Below are 20,770 nucleotides of genomic sequence, written 5' to 3'. Positions count from 1 at the left end.
CTTTAGTGATTCGGTCCTGGTTTGGTGGCCGAAAAGTGTGGTAAGAGTTGTAGCCTGGTATTGCAGGGGTGCTCTCTGGAACCTTGAACCAGGTCTCAGTTACTGCACAGATATTGATGTTCTCCATTTTTAGGAGTGCCTCGACAGAGTGCATTTTGAGGTTTAGACTTCTAGCATTGAGTAGCATTACCTTCAGATTTTGCATGCTTGTACCTGTTGCGGTGGTGGTTTTGTCCTTTCAACTTTGCCTAAAAAGGGCACTATATGGGTGGCTAGAGCCTTAGCCAGTAACCTGAATCCCAGGGACGACAGGTGCAGACCATCTCTGGCAAAGCATCATGGTGTGTCAATCATGTCATCCCAGACAGACAGATACCGGATCCCCTTTGAATGACACCAGAAGCTTAGCTAATTGTTGAAGTCAGTCATTTTGTCCTTATACTGTGGTATCATTCTGGGCAAAGGCAGGATGCTACACAGGGCTAGGGTCATACCTGCCTGGGACACATGATCTTTGAGCTCTTCCATGTCTTTTCATGTAGTCCAGGGAGGTACGTCTGTCATTCACTCCAACATGGACAATAACAGAGTCATATTTGCACTTGTTATGGAGTGACTTGAGTGCATGCGTTATGTGGCGGATCCTGGCACCCGACAGGCAGCTGACTGTAATTTTCTCCTTGTTCAGCCTGGTGAGTGGAACATCAGTGTGCCTGACTATAGAGTCACCTATGACTAAAGTGTTAGGTACATTGTCTTGTCTTAGGGGCTGTTGTTGTAAAGTTTGTTTATGGCAAGGGACCACCAGATTGGCTTCCTTTTTTTTGGAGGAGAGCATCTTGGTTCTACTGGGGTTCACTGGTGTTGTGAGCTATGTGACACTTTGGTTGTGATTGGTGTCTGTTTGCATTTCAGCTTTGGAGGTCCTTGTTGCTTGGGCAGGTTACTATTAAGGGACTCCACATATGTGGGTTTAGTGTTGCTATGTGTGGGTGTTGGTGGTGTGGGTTTAGAAGGGCTATGTGTTGCTTGAGGTGTAGTGCAGGTGTTAACCTTCTCCTCTTGACTGTCTAGCACAATCTTGGGTGGAGAGAGCTTTGCTTCCAGTTTGGCTATGTAAGTGCATCTCTCGCAGGTTGTAGTGTTGGGTGGTAGGAAGAGAGGTTTGTCTGTGTACATGAGGCAATTGCTGCATTGCCCCAGTATGCCCAGATTCACCAGGTGGACAGGAGAAATCACCGGAAGCTGACCCTTGGACATGCCTGGTTTGGTGATTTTTTTTTTTGTAAAGTACAAAAGCTGTTTTCCCTTACCTTAGCAAGGTACTCTGCAATTATAGGCTGTTTAGTGCTTACAATTAATTTCTCCTTATTAACAATGAGAGTTGAGTGCTTGTATTAGTTTAAGAGTTCCTAGTGCTTTCCAGCAGGTTTTTAAAGCAATTGCTAGTCACAGGGATGCTTAAAAGTAAGATGAAAAAAATGGTTTATTCTAAACACTGCAGTGTGCACTAAAGGAGTTAGATGTGAAAGTAGGTAACTTAAGTTTTACCTGTCTAAAAAGTTAAGTTTTAGTGGAGAGTCACTATTTTTAAAACAGCGAGATAGACTGAAAGAGGGTGGTCACTTTTGTTTTCTGGTACTATGGAATACAGTAGGATGGCCAATAAATTTAAATAGTTGAAGGGGAGTGATTTCACAAAATGATAATTTTGTGCTTACTCACACAAGCAAGTAAAGACAGAGAGGAAATGAGATATGTGGTCAAATTAACATAAGGGGAAGGCAACTAGAAAGACAGTGGTGTTTAAGAACACTACAGTAACCGGGTGGGGAAAAAAATTCTGCCTGACTCACAAGAGACAGAGCTGTGGTCTCTTTTCAAGTTTTAATATGCAGTTTAAAAGCAGAATACAAGTAAAACACAAGGCAAATGAAACAAATCACAGTATTCAAAATAGAAAAAGGCAATAAAGTAATAGAACAAATAAAAAGCAAACGAACCTTTCCCTCACAGCAAAGTGTAGTAGAGTATGGGTGAGCCTTTCTAGTAAGGCATAGATTTCACAGTACGATATTTGTTATGGTTACATTATTTATATGCTAACATTTATTATCACACACTGCCCTGTGAAAGAAGATCTTTCCAGCAAATTCCAGAAGTATACAGAGGGGCAAATAAGTGAATAGGGACTTGGCGAAGATTTTATTACACTCTGCACTCTTCTTTAGCTCTTTTTCCTTTTATTTCTTACTCCTAACAGGTTCTGATATTTGTATGTTTAGTTTACTGACTGGATATACCACGCAGCACAGTCTCCACTGGTTATGTATGACCCAGGTATAAAATTAGAACTCAGTCAATATGAAATGATGCAAGCAGAACAAAGACTGCTTCAGGGTGCAATGTTTTGTGCTATGTCATTAACTTATGTAAATTACGCAGGCACCCCATGAGAGAAATTACAGTGAATGGCTGAAAGTCAAGTAGTGCAAGCTATCTGACTGGGACTTAAGTTTACTTCTGCTTGAGTCACACACTAAAAGTACTACCTGCATTAAGAAGGTGTGTAATTAATAAAGACGGGAACTATGCCCTAAGAATGCACATTTTCCTTATGTAGAACAGGTAATGTTTTTAGAAGAACGTAAGATGAATCTGAGGTGGAATTTCAGCCAGTGTGATGAATATACCCCTAATAGCAATTACCAGTGTTGAACAGTGCCTGAGAATTAATGTAAGTGTTTTTAAACTCCAAAAGTAGCTATGTTCTTAATGATGACTTTTCCTTCTCTTCTGCTTGTGTTTGGTATCTGACTGCTGGTCCAAACTTTAGAGGTGCACATTCACTATGGGAGGGGGAGACTGTGATGATGTGGTACTCCCAGTAAGATACAGTACTGTTAAACATGATATGATAAGTATGATTACCCGTTTGGTTATTAACCAAAACTGCCAGTTTTCCTTTTTGGCCAGTATTGCTTAGGTGATATATTGTGCTTTGGTAGCATACTGTGAGGAGTACAGAAACTTGTTTAATCAAAAGACTGTGAACAACATGTGTGGAATTATCTGATATTTTAGTTTTGCTTTATAACTGCATAGTTTTCTGTGCTATGGATATACTGCATGAAATAAACTGGACAGACCCCTTTTTATTGTTACTCTGTGGAGTGTTATTACCTGAGCTATATTGTCTTGGTTATTTAGAAGTTAGTATGCAGTTGTTTATTATGCAGATGTGGGTATGAATAACTTTTGCATTCAGTAGCCTAACAATTTGTATATTACTGATGATATTAATCTGACTGATTTATTATCTGTGCTAGTTCATTAAAGCAATTATTATATGCCTGAAATAAAACTGATTGGAAGAGCTATCTTTATTTACAGAGACAAAAAAAAAAAAAAAAAAAGAACAGGTAATGTTTTTGTATGACTTCCCCACTCAAGTGGTAAAAGGCAAATTTAATGTGGCATTAGAGTTCATTCTCACTTTTCATGCTCCACTGTTGTCATATAGGTATTTTTTCGAATATAGTACATATGGATCTACCAGGAACATACATTGTGTTATCACCTGTACCACTTTATGCAGGGTACTCTCTGTTTGGGCTGTTCCATCCTGCAAAAATATTAAAAATGGCAAATGTCCAGAGATTTTAAGATAGAAAATATTTCCTAAGTTTCTTCTAATAGTTGCATAAAGTAAAAGTTTTAAATCTTAACCACATTTAATATGATATGGGTCAACTAAAACAGTTCAAATACAATTAAAGTGGGATTTTACTTTGACAAAAAGTGAAAGTCCTTTGCACTGGCTACAGGTATGGTTTGTTCTGCAAAATTACACATTTACATAAAAATGTCCCACTTTGAGCATTCATATAAATGGCATTCCTAAACATGCATATTTCCAGTTTGCTTGAAACACTCTATAATAATTTTTTGAGTTGGGAGTATATATCATTATTGCAGTAAGGGTAAATTCATTGTGACACTGTTTTCCATCCATGTGAGGTACTTTGTAAAAACTTTAGACATTAGCTAAGCAGGGATTTAAAAAAAAAAAAAAAATACTATGTCAATTTGCCTCACATGACACTTCCTGAAGGAAGCTGACAGACAATAGATGTTTTCATTCATTCTTGCTGGCTTCTTGTCATTCGCAGTCCAAAGGAATTTGGCAGCAATTCACATTCGGTAATACAGAGGCAGTACATACATGCCTGAAGGGATTACCAAGGTTGCAGCAAAGCTTGTCCTTCATAATTAATGACTTAGTACAAGTAAGCAGTCCATTAGTCTTAACTGTAGTGCCACACGGTGTGGGATATCCACTAAACAACTTGGCCAAGCAGGTACTAGTTCCACTGACGGACAAGTGCTGTCAACAGCCTCGGGCAATAAAATATTTAAAAATAGAGTACTTGTTGATACTGAAATTCCTGCACAAACTGAAATTAGCATCAGGAGAACAGTTTTAGTAGTCAAGAGGCCTTATTGCACTCATTGCTGTAATTCACATGATAAATGTTTAAAGATCTGAAGAATATTTGAATAAATATGTTTGTAAGATTTCACAGAGCTCATCCAGTCATTAATTTTTAGCAATATCTGTTCACTGGAAGAGTAATATTTCAGAAAGCCTGTTCCTTGAGTATCAGCGTGTATAATGTTTACTGTTCTTCCTCACTAAATATTTCCCATATGCTCTCAGAAAGGAAAAAGACAGTAAATGACCTTCAATGCTTTTGGCACTTTCTTGGATCAGACTCTGTGATTTTCACAGAGTCCTTGTAGGGAGTTTCCTTTGCAGCTTTTGGAGTCTAGCACTTTGTTTTAATCATGTTCGTAGACAAACTGGTGTGCTACTGAAAATAGATCAGCTGGTTGTACATCAGTAGCAGTATCAGAAGTAGCTGAGCTTGTAATGTTTTCTCTGCCTCTCTCATTCACTTGTTCACACACTTTCTCTCTCTTTCTCAGTCAGTGCCCCAGACACCAGGAATTGGCTAGTATCTGAACTCTGAAGTGGGATCAGAACCTTCAGATATCAAAGAACTGGCAAAACACAGAAGGAAGGACGCTACTGCATATTGAACTTGAAAAGCAGAACAAGGCAGCCTTGCTGGTAGGGTTTGTCTTCTTTATTTTATTGATATTCACAGCTGTGTTCCTAAGTTAGAAGATCGTGGTAATTTGGATATTTGTAGCACTAAAGCCAGCTATGAAATTCAATCATTGCTTTAGGGAACTCAGTAGGAGGCTGAGCTCTCATTACTTACAAATTTATGGTGAAGCAATCAGAATTAGTACAATGCACCTTGATTGTTAACAGCTTTTAAAAAATATGTTACAGAACTCCAGAGTCTACCCCAAGAAGTTTACCTGCTGTTATGTTGCATGGTCGATTTCAGCTAGGTATCATACATTGTTATAAACCACTGATTTAAGTCAGGGAAAAAGTTAAGTAGAGAGTAGAGAGCTTCCTTACTGTCAATTAATACTTTACATACTATAAAGCAGCCTTGTGTTGTCAATAATCATTTGGAGGCTGTGGGGTTAGTAACTTGATGAAAATTTGGTCTAAGGCAAATTTGTGTACCATTAATTTGTTCTTCTGACACTCCACTGTGCATACAATTACATAGGATGTTTAGTTTTCTTTAATTATACATCTCTAAGGCAACTTAAATCTGTAATGCAAGAATTCCTGATACAAAGAGACTGGATAGTAATGTTGTGTATTGGAGTAGCATGTTTGCAGTAAGGTACTGAAATGTTTCTGAAGTGAAGCTAGTTCAGCCACGATAGCTGTGTTTCTGTCCTACAGCATATAATTTAATAGAAATATGTTATTATTACCTACACAAATATATGTTAGCAGGTCAGCTGTAAAACAAGTTGAAAGGTACACAGTAATATGCTAAATGGAAGACTGTGATAAGAAAACATCTTTTCATCCCTAATGGCACTCAAGCTCCTTGTAACAACTTGGGAAAAATCTTAAGTAACACATGTTTATACACAGTGAAAGGCTCTTTGTGTTTTCTGTGGTAGCATTCAGTCTAAATGTAAGAAACTACAGAGTACAGGTAGAGACTCTGGGAAAGGTAGACATAGCTTTTGAATATGCGTATTTGTTGTACTGAAAGGAAGAGCTCCCAAGAGAGGCGAAGAATTCTGATTTGCTTTTCAGATACATTTCTGAAGGTAGCATTGACATTCTAGTAGAACAAACGGCAGCATTCTCTCAGTAGGTTACTTGGCTTCCTCCCTGAGCTTTTGTTACCACTACAAATGCGGTATTAAATGTTAGTGGAGTAGAAGAAAGCACTGCAAACTTTGCTTTCTGTCTTTCATTCTTTCCATTTTTTCTGTATTTCCAGATTATTCTTAAAAGCATGGTAAGGCTTTTTTTTTTAAATTTCAACTGAGTACGCCAGGCTCAGTGCTTTGAAAGGAACAAAAAATTCACTGAAACAAAATTGTTTGCTTCATTGTTGGTAAAACTCATAATCCTCTACAACTGTATGCAGTTGAAAGGATATGTGCATTGTACATGATAAAGATGTAGTAAAGACACCCCTTGGCTACAATCACTATAGTGCATCTGCAGATGTTATTTATACTCTTGTTTTCTGACTGCAGTCTGCATTTTATTACAGTTAAGCAGACGTCCATATAAAGTTATCTGTACACTTTCAACAAAGTTGCAACAAAGGTTTGGGGTTTTTTATCATTTGTTGTCTGTACCTGTCAATGCAATACTCTGCAGCATCATATAAAGTGGCTACAACATTAGTATGAGCCAGAGCAGTTAAGGCTACTGTATTTTTTATCAACACATAACTGTAGTAGCCAAGCTGAAAAAAAAAACTCGAAAGGATTATTTGCCAAAACTAAGCTCAGTCATCTGGCTTGGTATTGCTCAGGTCTCCTAATCAGAATGTGAACACAGACATAAAAATAAGATGTTCTGAGTGATTTATTGGGCCCACTGCAATTAATCAGTACTTTTGAGTTTTTTGCAACAGAACAGAATGAAGAAATGCATCCCAGAGCATGATAGAACTACAAGACCCTGTTCTGTTATGTAAATGTCTATACATCATATGAGGATGCTCACAAAATCTCAGTTTAATATGTGTTGGAGTACACTTCAGTATGCCATGAAGAACACTTATATTTCTCTCTCTCTCTCTCTCTCTCTGATTTTTTTAAATTGTTTTACAATTTCAATATAGTAGCAATGCATTAGGCTACAGGACTGTGAGACTGGACTGTTCTTCGATTTTAAAGCATATTGGTGATATCTTAAAAGTACTCAAGATGGAAAACAACCCCTTAATTCCGTATTTGTAAATAAAAAACAGCCCACAAATAGGTTCTTTTAAAGTAATCTAAGTAAAATGTCTAATGAGAAGTTGGTCTAAACCACTCCAATCTAAAATTAGAAATAGCCACATTGATAAACAGACATACTAAAATTACAACAAAAATGAAAAGAAATAAAAAATAAAGTAAAATAAAGTATTCTAAATTGTTAATGGAAATTACCATACAAAACCAAGTGTGCACATTTTACGCCTAATGCTTGCTTCTCCTACCAAAGTAAGAACATTAACTATTTCATGATAAACTATAGTGCGTTATGGGCTGTTATGAGAAAAAAATATATTTCAAATTTCCTAATAATAGCTCTGAAAGGTGCTGATGTGAAGCTACAGATGATCCACCATCTAATCTGTTTCAACAGTAAGCAAACTAAAGGTACAATGGAGCAATGGAAATCTGTACTTGTTAATCGGGTAGAGAACTGCCTCCATGGACCTTTCTCAGACTTAGCCAGGGACACTGTCTGGCACAGAATCACCAAACTCTGGACTTAAAGAAGTAGCTTTATAGCCTTAATAGTATGTGCTAACTGCCAAATGGTTTAAATGAATGCAATCTGAACTCCCAGGTATATGTTAACATTATGGTGGAAAAAACTCGTACTTGCTTCAGTTTTTACTTTCATATTTTCAAATACAAACTAAGCCGCGGTGGTGCAACTGGAGCATTGTTGCCTCACAGCAAGAGGTTCTCCCATTCGATTCTCAGCTGGAGCACCTTCTGTGTGGAGTCTGCATGTCCTCCCCACGGTCGAGTGGTGTTCAAAAGACATGCGTAGAATGGGTGTGCCTTCGTTGAAGGTTGGGCATTGAGCTGGCACCTCGGCACCCGTAAAGAATCGACTGCCAATCATTAGCAGACTGGAGTTCCGCTGTAGCGACCCTTAACCGGGAAAAGCCAAAGGAAGAACAGCAATATTTACAAATAAGAACTAGAAGTTTACAGTGATGAAAGCACTTATGATGATCATTTACATGAACAAGCACCCTTTCAAACTGCTTTTGGGGCTGAAGTTGTTTTTACAGCAAATCATAAGTAAGGTGATAAGAGATTGCTTTCCCTGAGCCTTGTGAGGCCTTTTAATGTTTATAGTTTTAGAAACAGAACTGGGTGCTGTACCTATAGAAGCACCACTGAGGGTGAAATAAATTGAGGGACAGTCATATCATTTCTTACCGTTACGTAGTTCAGCAAATAAACTTTAACCACAGGGGCAGACAGTCTTGTATAAAAGCAAACTGAGCAATAAAATATAAAATAAATAAGGCATGTCTACAGTGTCAAAAAGTATGCCTGTAAGCAGCTTCATAATCTAAAGATGATTTGCTAATACTTATTTATTTTAGACAAAGCACAACAAAACCTCTTATGCTTTATGAGGTTTGTTACTAGCAATGCAAAATTACTTATCCATTCATTCTGCTCATTTTATCAACTAATTTACTTTTATTGGAAAGAACATGTTTGCTGCTCATACTATAGTTTTTTTTTTTAGGTGAATAAAATTTATATTCAAAAAGTACAAAACTATGACATATTATGCATCTTACTGACACAAATGTATATAAAGTAGTCAACACTGAATGTTACCAACAAGCACTTGTGAATTATAATGAATTGTTGCTGAAAGGCAACAGATTAGGATATTTTTCACATGCAAATATTGAGAAAAAGCTGGACACGACAGGTTGTGAAAGGGCAAACTTTTATTGCTTGCCGAAGTTACATAAACACATGACTGACCCCCCCCCTCCCGTTAGACCCATAGTGTCAGTGTGTAAGTATTTTCTAAATAAAATAGGCATTTTTTTACATAATTACTTTTTGAATATAGTTAAAAAACAAATATCATATATACAAGATATGTTTGATTTGATGAAGAAAATTAAAAATATCCAATGGGAAGAAAACATGTTTTGGTTAGTGATTGATGCCAAAAGTCTCTGTACCAGTATTAAACACAAATATGGTATAGAGGCATTAAGACATGCATTGGATAATAGTCCAGTATCCATGTACATTGTAGAATTAATAGATTTTTGTTTAAAACAAAATCTGTTTAAATTTAATGGTACCTTGTACCATCAGTTACAAGGTACAGCCATGGGTGCTCCATATGTACCCATGTGTGCAAATATTACAAGGTACAGCCATGGGTGCTCCATATGTACCCATGTGTGCAAATATTACAAGGTACAGCCATGGGTGCTCCATATGTACCCATGTGTGCAAATATTACAAGGTACGGCCATGGATGCTCCATATGTGCCCATGTGTGCAAATATTACAAGGTACGGCCATGGGTGCTCCATATGTACCCATGTGTGCAAATATTACAAGGTACGGCCATGGGTGCTCCATATGTACCCATGTGTGCAAATATTACAAGGTACGGCCATGGGTGCTCCATATGTACCCATGTATGCAAATATTACAAGGTACAGCCATGGGTGCTCCATATGTACCCATGTGTGCAAATATTATGATGGGCTTATTAGAAAATGGGTATCTGTATAAAGGTGAATTATTTACTAGGTATGTTATTATAGATACCTAGACAATCTTATTTTTTATGTAAAGGGGTAGAAGTCAAGTGGATGCATTTATGGAGAAACTTAATAAGAACAGGTTTGGTTTGATGTTCGAAATTTCAGCCTGTGGTCAACAGGTAGTTCTATCAGATATAAATCTAAAAGGGATAGATGGTAGAGATATTTTTACCTCTATACATAGGAAATTCGAGGATGCTAATCATTTCTCCATGGTTCCAGTTTCTACCCCCCGCGCTTACTAAAATCACTACCCTATGAGGAATTTATGAGAATAAAACGTCTTTCTAATAGTGAGAATGATTTGAAGATAGAGTATAATAGAACTTTAACAATGTTTATAAACAGGGCTTATGAGGAAAATCTTGTAAGAGAAGCACTTGATAGGGTTAAGATGACAAATAAGATACATAATAATAGAAGTCCTAAGATGAATAATATACAACCCCTCAGGGAACAAAAGAAAATGTATATGGTTATGACATATGATTTACTGAGTGATATGATAGTACCAATTATTAAGCAATATTGGGGCTATCTTTTGAAATTTAAGGAATTTGCTGGTTTATGTTCTAAACCAGCATTTTCTTTTAAGAAGGGACGTAGTATAAAAGACAGATTAGTACATAGTAGGTTTCAAATTCCAAGTTTTAGCATATCGAATGGTTTACATGTTTTAGGTACCATTCCTTGTGGAAAATGTATCTCTTGCCAGTATGTAACACTGAGCTTTCAATATATTAATGAACGGAAATTTAAAGTTTTATCAAATTTTTGTTGTACTACTGAATGTGTTGTATATGCATTGAAGTGCCCGTGTAACAAGTTTTATGTAGGAGAAAGCAAAAGGGCTTTCAAGTCTCGTTTACAAGAACATGTTAGAGATATAAAACATTGTAAATATGAAAGCCCAGTTGCACAACATTTTTTAAAATATCATAATGGGAACCCAGAAGGTTCACAGGGCACTATTTTAGAACATATAGAAAAATGTAGTTATTATGATGTTAAAAGCAAGCTTCTATATAAAGAGGCTTTGCTTATTTTAAACTTTGGCTCTTTAAATCCTGATGGTATGAATGTTTCCTGTAATTGGAAAGTTTTAATTTGGTTTAATTGCTTAATTACTTGTTTAATTGTAGTAAGAATTGTATATAAGGTGTGATTTATATGAGTTCGTATTCCATTGAAGGCAGTATATGCCGAGGCGCTAGAACGTATTAAATTAGTTTTTTATTCCTGGATTGGATTGTTGTATTTGTTCATTTTTGTGCTTGTAGTTCGTGTGGTTAGCAACACATTATGCATTGTTTACAGCTATATTCAAGAAACTGCTTTTATAGAATTTGCATTATAAATTTTAAAATTAACTACATGGAAAATCCCAGTACTTTCTTAATAATGTTAAAGCAGAGTGATAACATATTCTGGGTTACACTCAAAATAGAACTTAAAACGCACTTTACTAAGCTATGACACAAAATATCCATTTTTCCTCAACCCGCTCTGGCACTTATAGGTGTTGATTGCTGTGTGATAACTTTGTGTTTAGGTATGGAAGTGTGGAAGAACACTTGAGCTTCAGCCTTGTGCATTACATGCGCCTAGGCATATGATTATCACACAACCCTCTTGTGTCATATGTTAACTTGTACACACTCTAATCTGATCTTTAACCTCAGCTTTTTTCTTAATATCGCAAATAAAAACCTGACTGCATTTGAATAAATATAGTACTTGGAAGCATTCCTCCATGAATTATTTGTATCTTTTACTAAGATGTTGCCATTTTATTAACCAGATTACCCCTAGTTTATAGACTCAATTTTCAAAGAGATCCCAGGGAATGTAGTTTTATTGACTATATAATTTCTTTGAGCATTGTCAGAAACCTTAAAATATAGCCTGGTGAAGCACCCAATAAGCTCATTAATTATAATAGCTAAGAAGACCAAATGAAAGAAACAAACAAACAAACAAACAAATAAATAAATAAATACTTGATAATATAGCCCAGATTCTAGGCACTTTCATGAGTAATAATGCAAAAGATGAAACAGTCTCAAAGTTCCACTGTAGTTGCTGTTGGTGGTAATAATAATAATAATAATAATAATAATAATAATAATAATAATAATAATAATAATAATAATAATACTAAGTAAAAATCACCTTTCTGTGTTGCAGTTTTCCTGATAGTTCTGAACTTCTTAACTCAGGAACTGATGTCAAAGCAGTAATAAATAGGGATAAAGATCCAGTATCGGGGATACTTTTTAAAGACGAGTTTTGTTTCCTGCCAGCTGATTGAATAGGAGTAGTCTTATTATATTTAATGAGCTGCTATAGTTAATTGGCTGTAATCCTCAGGGTGTTCCTACAAAGCTGCACACTTCTCAGTTACTCCAGGTTAACCAACAATGCTTGATAAACTAAAAAGTCTGAGACAGAAAGTAAAATGCAGGAGTACATGACACTAGATATGAAGAGGAGGGGGAAAAGTACATCAAATGATGTCTCGAGAAGAGCAGTGCCTGCTGAATTATTATACCGATACAAGAGGTAGTGAGGTGTCATATATGTTGACTAGGGTTGTAATAGTTGAGCGCTTGAGATGAGTTTAATTATATATAAATTAAAAAAAAATATTTCATGAGAGGAAGAATAAAAATATTTTAAGTGAAAAATCAGGAACATCCCAAAAAATCAGTCACAGTTCTTTTATAAAACGAGCATTTTTCATACTTTTTAGAAAAAATGTAGTAAATAATTAGGATTTGGATATAATTTCCCATTAATCTATGTGACAGAGTCTATACCCACTTTTGTCACTACAGAGGAATAAAGTTAGGTGCAGGAGATTTCAGTCATTAACAAGTTAGTCTGTAACATTTACAGGTAAAGATTCAGACAATCTTATTTCCCTTGTGTAATGCAGATTAAAAACAAATAAGTCAGATTACAGGAGCCAATAATGGTTTCAGCTGAGCAAACAACAGCCAACCTTTATTAATTGAGGAGTATTTATGGACAGACTGTAGAAAGGATTACACTGACATTTCTGCAGAAAACCCTGATAACTTGGACATCTTGTGAACTACCAAAAACTGAAGAATAGCTTCATTTAGTTATGAATAGTATGTGCATTTAGACAACCTATGAATTACTTTTTTTTTTGAAACAGAGAAACACAGGATTCTGTAGCTGATAAGGACCACTTAGCCCAATTTATATATTAATTACCTACTTACCTTTGCTTATTTTGAGTAACTCATGGCTTACCATTTATGGCATTTGTGATTTACAATGCCTACCCACTCATCTTTAATTCCCTCAGATTTTATGTTTGTTCTTAGGAAGGTTGTTCATATTATCTATCACCACTTCTGTAAAAAAATATTTCCTCATATTTGCATTGTAAGGCCCATATTACATTTTCAGACCGTGCCTTCTTATTCTCGTACATCCTCTTTTCAAAAGCTACATCGTTTGATTCCTTTTTTTGCTTTCTATTTTGAATGCAATGTGCACTGTAAAACCTAAGCACTGTGCTCTTCACGACTAGTGCAAAACCAGTGAACTCATTGCAAGTGCTGTTGCATGGTCTGTCTCACGGAGTGATTGGTCAAGAAGTACACCACAAAATGTTCAAATGTCTTTGTTTCTCTCAAGGTACATTCCATGGCTATGAGTCAGGCCCTTACTGCAGAACTGCTTGCATCAGAATTTCAAGTTTACAAAAGTGTGACTTTTATTCTTTCAGCTATGTACTTATTTTATTTTTATTTATTTACTTATTTGTTAGTTGTTTAGGCTGATTATATACAAGTGCCCATTTTCGGATGTCACTTGGGTGCAGAGCAGGTTAAGTAATTTATAAAGAGTTACAGCATTCGCAAGGCTGTTGTCATATTAAGTTCATTTGAAACACTTCTCCATAACACTGTGCTATGCTACCAGTAAACTATTGCAATAGCAGTGCACTGTTACCATAATTGCCATATCAGCTGAAAGACACTCTCCTTTATAATGAAACCTGATGAAGTAAACATGCAGCATGGAGAGGCAGTGTAAAAGATGCACAGAAGTGGGCAATGTATAAGTATTAACTTATGTGGTACTGCTGCCTCAGTTGACTATCCATCCTTAAGTCTGCTAATTTCGCTACAGCTTGCATGTGTCATTGAGTTTGAAATTACCAGCTGTTTGAATACTTTAACACTGTTTCTAGACTAGTGGTATATTCATCTGTCACCCTTTTAAGAAAATCATGTTTATTGTGTTGTACATTTGCCATAATAGTTCTTTACCTTCCAGCATTACCCAGAATCACTGGTAAGAATAGTTACAGACAGAAGAAGAGACTAAACATGTCTGGGAACACTGTCCTCTTTGACTGTCTGACAGGAACACTTACTACTGCTACTATCACTATAGTAGTACTGATGCACTTCACAATTTGTGGAGCAGGCTGGGAAATGTAGTCAGGTATGATATTTGTTCGTTTATCAGAAGCATGACACAAAATGGAAGGCATAGGTGTTTGCATTAATGAGTATTTTCTGGGCCTGACACAGTGATACCCAGTTTGTTTTCATCCTAAAAGTATACTTGACCGTCGCTACCATGTTTTCCATTCTGCTACTGTTGCTAAGCTTATGCAACTGCTGGCATTTATATTCGCGTTCTTCTCATTCTTTTTTGTCTCTTTGGGTTTAGTGATTTATTTTGCAAAAGAACACATCTCATAGTTACACTGTTTGTTGTCATTCATTACATCTACTGAAGTCATCTGTCATGGACCATGTAGCCTAACTGAAAAGTAACTTAACTGATGGAAATTAAAGAACATAACCGCATACAATACAATACAATACACATTCACATATGTAAGAAGGCTTGTCTATATAAAACTGTGCTTCTTTCTATTCTCAGGCTTCGCCCTCATGATCAAACCATGCCAACCATGGGTAAGTCACGCCAGCCATGGGTAAATCTTCATATACCCACACCCACTCATGGGTTATTGTTTAAATAGACTATGCCTAGACACATCAACTGCACTTAGAGACATGCCTGAAGGTGTTGATTTTCATAGGAGACACTGGTTTACATTTGTCATTTTTTTTGCTTTGTTTTATCAGTTTCATGGGTTTTGTAAGTGCTCTGTTCTTTTATTTTAGACACAGTAGGATTGCTACTTGTTGTAGTCTGCTGTGTGCTTTTTATGAAATCTTTCATTTATTCCCATTGTTTTATGCCTGTGGAATTAGTATATCTAAGTAAGAAAGCATTGGGGGCAAAATCTTCCATAAAATCCCCAACACCCACCCTGGTAAAATGCTTTCTAGGTGTTAATGTCATTCATTTGTGTTCAAGTTTAGTTTAATTTGGAAAAATCAACAAAGCGCTACTTATCAAAGTTTAACTCAGTTTAACATAGGGAACATGGTACAATTTATGTATTCATTACTGCATTATGTTTTAACAGAAATAAAAGAAAAAGATTTGCATGACAGTATTTTAATTGGCACCAAATGTCATTCATATCATCAATAAAACAGATATTTTCTTGATGCTGTATAAAACGGCTAGGTCTGATGGCAAATAATGCATAGTCAAGAAGCATAAACCTCCTGTTTGTTATAACCTGGTGGTTTTATGCATCACTAGCTTCATATGTTGGCATGTAACACAAAAACAATAGAGTCAGGCAACCATGATAAAAAATATATTATGTTGACCTTAAGAGTAAAGCTCAAGGGATTGCTATGAATCAGAAGCCTGAGGAAGTAAACCAAGTTTTTCTTCAGGTACTCACTACAGCTTGTAGAAGACAAAAGTGAGATGCTTAGAAGAAATAATTTAAAAAAAATGAATGTGAGTTGTGCTGCTGCTCCCAGCCACTTCTTTAATTACAGCAGTGCCGATAAACCATCCAGTAGAAGATGCAGAACAGCATGGGACGTAAACAACAAATGCGACTATACCAAACAGAATGTAGTTATAAAAAGAATAAAATTCTGAGTCTGGACATTTTGTCTGTGTCATGTTCTATTACACACTAGATATTCAATCTTGTGGATGAGGTAGGCACAGGGTACCCCTTTTCTTGTTTCTAATATTAGTTATTTTAACAACTTTGAAAGATTCATCTGTGGATGTCTGCAACACACTGCATATAAAACTGAAATACTTCTTGCTGTAGGGGAAGGGAAGATCACTGCTTTACTCATTAGCTCAGGAATATTTTAGTATCATTAATGTACAACTCAACATTTTGCTGTGTCTTTACAATCATCTAACACAATTTCATCTTTTAAAAATCAGTTAGTTACCTAAAGAAATTGGGTGGGGAGCAGTAAGGGCAGTTAGGTCTAAATAAGGAAATACATGAAAATAAAGCATATACAACATGTTACTGCAAGGGGCAATTATCTCTTTAGGATCAGAAATTTGCCTGCTAGACTCATCTCATCCATTTGCTTCAGTGTATCCATATGTACATTTGACTTTATAGTAATATCTGAAACACTTTGGCCCACATGTATGAGTTATTTTGCAGTCTTCCATGCCACTCATGCTATTCTCCAATGTGAGGCACCATTAGGGGTGTCTAATACAAAGTATAGTCTATTTGCTGCCTACTAACGTCAGGGAAGTAAGGGTTCAATTTTCCTTTAGTTTATGATTTAATTACTTGGACCCCCACAGCACTTGTATGAGCTTCTGCAGATAAACATTTGTGCCCTGTATCACATGACCCATTTGTGTGATTAATCATAATGTTGGTGTCGCCAGCAAGTTGGAGAATCATCTGGAACTATTGCACATACCTGATGGGGGAAAAGCTTGTGCATTGATTTTCAAATATATGTTCTTGGTCTGGAAAGTGACAGATCTCAGCATGGAAAGCATTTCCAAAATCATGGGCGATGAGCTCAAAAATCAGATTATGACAAAATGTAAAAAACCTTAACTGACTTGAATGCTTTTAAAATGATTGATATGGACTTACCATGTAAGATAAACACAATGATGTTGTTGACAAGTTACATACCAGGGGGGAGTGAATATCCCTTTATCACCTCTGTACTATGGACATTTCATTTGTAAATAAGACAATTAAAGGCCTTGAATCCTTCAACTATCCTGATAGATTAGCACACCTCTCCATAGACTCAGTAGCCCACAGGCTTCTCTGATGTGACTTGTGTCTTGCTTTTCTATCAATGATAGACTCAGTCCTATCTTATCTCTTACTTCTTCACAAAACCAGTGGCTCTACAAGCACTCACACTAGAGACCTAAATCTATACCAGTAAACAAACAAAACTCAGTGGAGGAATAACAAAATGTATCCCTAGCCTACAGAATAAGCTTGTACTGCAGGTCAAATAAAGTACTTCTTTCACTACCTTTAAATCTAGCCTTGATTGACTGGATCAGTAGGCACAAACTTACACCAGGGTGGTCATGCCCAATCCTGATCAATTTGGGAGGTGAGTGCAATTAAGTACTTGAAAAGGGTAGCAAGAACTTTTAAGTGCATCTTCTTTAAGGTGTATATAGCTAGGTATCTTATGATCCCTGTAATCTCTTGCCTAGTATTGTAGTTATGTTCCTGGGCCAAACATGTATATGACCACAAAACTATAAATACCAAACTGTGAAATTAAGCTGCACATTTGCAAATGCAATTGTTCTGTTGTGCTATTTAAAAAGTATTTGGATACATAACCATTTTCCATGTCAGTAAACTGTTTCATTAGCCTAAACCAAGAAAAGTCATGTGTAAATGTAATAGCAGTAAAATAAGAGACATTTTCTCCAATTATCATTCTTACTAACTCAGGTGTTAAAATGCTGAAGCATTGGTGTACATAAGGGAGTGATCTTCTCAAACCCATTTTGTTTCTTACAGCTGTGATGGAAACTTCCAGTAAATTAACTTCAGGAAAGATCATGACAGCAATCCCATCGCACAATTCACTGTGCATTGAGGCCATATCTACTGCTTTTCAAGACCCTGGAGGACTTACCTCCAGGTAACAAATGTTTAGAGCATGAGTAGTTGCCTTTCTTATTAGTATAGATAGTGAGTCTGGGCATGCTTGGACATTTCTGTCTAAATCAACTAATACCTAAGTTGGTGAAAGATCCACTCCATCTTCCTTGGCTTCAGGGTTGCACTGTTAGGGCCTTCCCATTTTGGTTAAACACTTGGAATGTGGACCATCAAATAGGGCTGTTCTGGTCTGGGACAGTAAACTGAAGCCCTGTTTTTGGATGAGAGGAGAGTATGCACAGACAGTATCCATTCTCTTGTATTAACTCCAATATTTCCAAAGTCTAGGGTCATTTGGGCAGGTGGTAAAACAGCACTGTAACCATCCAAATCATCAATCACATCATTAAATTCTCATGGTAGCTCCACAAGCCAATCCTTGGCCTTGGCAGCACTTTTTTTGGGGGGGGGGGTTGGGCACCAAACCTGCTACCAATGTAGCTTATCACCACAACTCTGTCCATGCATTCCCTAGCATGTGAGAGCTGATCAAGGTATAACATCCATCCATTCCACCATCTTAGGATTTCCAGTGATGCTTTGCCTTATCATCTCTTCAGTGTACAGCATAAGGAAACAGGGGAGGGAATATGTAGAGGAAGGAGCAGGGGGCCATTATCTTCTTCAATAAGTGGCATAGGGACTCAGGTAGTCTTGCCTTCCCACCTTCAAGCACACAGCTACTGCTTGGTCCTGAGTCTTCACTGGTTATAAGTTAGTAGGAAATGCACAGTATTACATGCCACTCCATCTTCCCCCTGAAAGAGGTGACCAGGCATTGTTTCTTCTCTTCTCTCCCTCCCTAGTAGATGCCTCCAATGCCAAGGCTTCTATCTGAACCAAGATCAGAGTTAGGGCATCATTCCTCTGTGCTACAGATCAATCCTGGCAATTCATTTCAGATTTTTTGATGGCCAGGTCTTCAGGAGAATATGAAGCCTGTTTGCTAGAATAATGCCAGAAAGTGTTCAAAAGAGGTGAAACTTGGAGTCTCTAACTCAAAAGGAAGGCTGTTCTACCACATATGTCAGGGAAAATCTCATGAGATATTTTGCCGTGAGAGACTGTGGCTGTAAAAGATGTATGTTGGCTTGTTGAAAAGGGATGCAGTGTGGTTTGAAAGCTGGAGACAGTCTGTAATCATACAATGTCTGCACAGAAATGAGATGTATTGTAGAATCTGAAGGAAGGGGAGATCTGATGCCTTATACAAAGACATCAGGGAAGAAAGACACATCATGCGGGCTGGTATTTGGAAATGCAATATAGCAATGCAGGTATTTGACATTTGCAGAGCCAGTGCACAGGGAATGCAAAGCTAGATGGATTGACATTAAGGATTAAGATGTTGGCATAATCATTGTTAATGGGACACATGCTAGAGAAGCCTTTGGCTATACAGAGATTCTTGAAATTACTTGGAACAGTGACAAGACAAGAGATAGATACCTCAAAGAAACAAGCAAGAATAGGTATATAACATTTATCAGCTTATAGCAGCTAAAGGGGAGGTGGCTTCCTAATTTTGAAGTTGTCTTAAGGGATGGATGACCTGAACTGGTGGAGTTGCATATGCTGGTATTTTATAACTAATGGAAAGGTCACTGGAAGGGAAAAGGTCACTATTGGTGACTGAGGGAGGCTCAGGCATTACCACCATAACCATTTACCCTTGTACTGTGGCCTATTTTTGAACCACAAGATGTATAAAAAAAAGTGCACGCAAAGCTGATATTGGGACTTTCGAAGTCACCACTGGGGCACCAGGATGGCTAGTAATTGAGAAAGGATACATAGTCAAGGATAGTCATTCTTAAAGAGTCCAAACCAATGACAGGATGCAGAAAATGTTCAGGAATGCACCACCAACACGTCAAAATGATCAAATAATCTTTAATTAAGTGCTTTTGTCTTGGTCATAGACTTCATCAGACAAGAAGAGAACACCCTTCAGGAATGTCTAACACAGACAAACGCTTGATACCAAAGGCATGGTTTAAAAATCAATAACAAGAAATCCATTATAGATTCTTTTGGGAAGTCGGCCATCCCAGGTTCGTAGGTTCATAGTTGGTTACTAGGCTAGTGATACTAGAGCCTTCATAAGCCTAGCCATGTTAATCTCAGGTTGCTCCAATTGTCTTTGGTTAGATGGATGTACTTTACAGATCAGCACTGACTACTCCTGTCCATGAGGGACATGGGTGCCACCCCTGGGGTGAATTTGTGGTCACCCATTCATTTGTCCAGGTTGTGCTTGAATAGGGTCATTGAGGAGCTCTGCTTCACATGAATTGAAAGTTTATTCCAGAGCAGCAGCAATCTCTGGGAGAGATACCTGTCTCTCCAACATGTTCATAGGTTCATAGGCTATCAGCCCTGAGGCCTATACAAGCCCAGCCAAAAAGGTACCCTGGCTTTTGCCACCCAAGAAAATTATTTTCCTGTGCCACTGTCGAGCAGAGCCACAGAGGTGATCCAGGGGGTGAATTTCCTATTTCACATCCAGTCATCAAGATTTTTCTTGAAGAGTGCTAATGAGGAGCTTTGTTTGATATAGATAGGTAGTTTGTTCCAGAGTATGGGAAGTCTCTGGGACAGGAATCTATCCCTCCGGCATGTTCTGTTTATTGTGGTGACAAGGTTTAGGTCCCTAGGGTGTGTAGCTCAGAGGGATTGGGATTTCTTTAAGTGGAGCATGTCCAACAGCTCTGGGTTTTACATAGCTTTGTATGTTAGGCAGCGATCACCT

The 20,770-nt window shown here is 37.2% G+C and overlaps 1 protein-coding gene across 2 annotated transcripts in view; it reads left to right on the top strand.

Moving 5' to 3' along the window:
* SORBS2 (sorbin and SH3 domain containing 2) overlaps positions 1–20,770 on the top strand; it is a 3,647,154-nt gene that overhangs the window by 235,081 nt on the left and 3,391,303 nt on the right. Inside the window, exon 3 of one of the 2 annotated variants that reach the window (XM_044062620.1) lies at positions 4,990–5,134. The gene's annotated coding sequence lies outside the window, so the exon portion shown is untranslated. Of the gene's footprint in view, positions 1–4,886; positions 5,135–20,770 lie in introns of those variants that run through there. The other variant, XM_044062621.1, reaches the window with a different exon arrangement.

This window comes from Protopterus annectens, chromosome 2.part1, assembly GCF_019279795.1.
Source record: "Protopterus annectens isolate FY-2018-M chromosome 2.part1, PAN1.0, whole genome shotgun sequence".
Lineage (NCBI taxonomy): Eukaryota > Metazoa > Chordata > Ceratodontiformes > Protopteridae > Protopterus > Protopterus annectens.
This window is presented reverse-complemented; position numbering and strand designations above follow the sequence as displayed.